Consider the following 959-nt stretch of genomic DNA (forward strand, 5'->3'; position numbering starts at 1 on the left):
ATGATATCCAGTGAGCTGATCTTAGGTGTGGTATTCTCCTTTCAATGTGTCATTGGTTTTGTAGGGAATTCACTGCTGCTCATGCTCTATGTTTTTATCTCCTTCAAAAAGCCTCAACATAAGAAGCCAATGGACTTGATTCTTGCTCATTTGACTCTGGCCAATATGGTAACACTATTTACCAGAGGCATCCCAGAAATCATGTTTTGTTTTGGGATGAGACATGTTTTAGATGATTTAGGATGTAAGGCCATCATGTACATTTACAGATTTTTCTGTGGACTTTCTATCTGTACAAGTCTTGTGAGTATGTTCCAGGCCCTCATCATCAGTTCCAACAACTCTGTGTGGGCTAGCATCAAAGTCAGAGCCCCCATATACATTTTACATTATTTCCTCTTTTTCTGAGTCACCAATGCATTGATCTACATCAGGGTCCTTGAAGTCACTGAAGCAACCAAAAATGCCACAATTTCTAGCTATTGTTATGCTTCACATATTCTTATAGTCAATTCGATAAGAGATAATGACCAATTAAGTGTTGCATTTATGTTTGCTATGACTCTTCATGACCTTCTCTTTCATTTCCTTATGGGCTTGTCCAGTATCCACATGGTACTTCTCCTCTATAGACATAGCAAGCAAGTGCAGCACATTTACAACAACAGTTGTTCTCCTGGATCCTTCCCTGAGTCAAGGCCACACAGACCATCCTTTTCCTTTTGAGCTGTTTTGTTTTATTCTGTTTGCTCCACAACTGTATCATCTTATATGTAACTTTTAAAATTGAAAAAGATGTTGAGCTGGAAGCTATTGAGAGCTTTTTTGGTGGATGTTTCCCGGCCCTCTCTCCCTTATTGTTGATTGGCAGTGAGAGTCATATCCCAAAGCTCTCTTGTATACCTGGAAAGGACTAAAGGCCTCATGAGAACTTTCTGGATGGATTAGTCAACCCTTGA

At 39.6% G+C, this 959-nt stretch overlaps 1 pseudogene; it reads left to right on the forward strand.

Moving 5' to 3' along the window:
* LOC114028247 lies at positions 1-959 on the forward strand (annotated as a pseudogene).

Source organism: Vombatus ursinus, unplaced genomic scaffold (assembly GCF_900497805.2).
Source record: "Vombatus ursinus unplaced genomic scaffold, bare-nosed wombat genome assembly UNPS02004869.1, whole genome shotgun sequence".
Lineage (NCBI taxonomy): Eukaryota > Metazoa > Chordata > Mammalia > Diprotodontia > Vombatidae > Vombatus > Vombatus ursinus.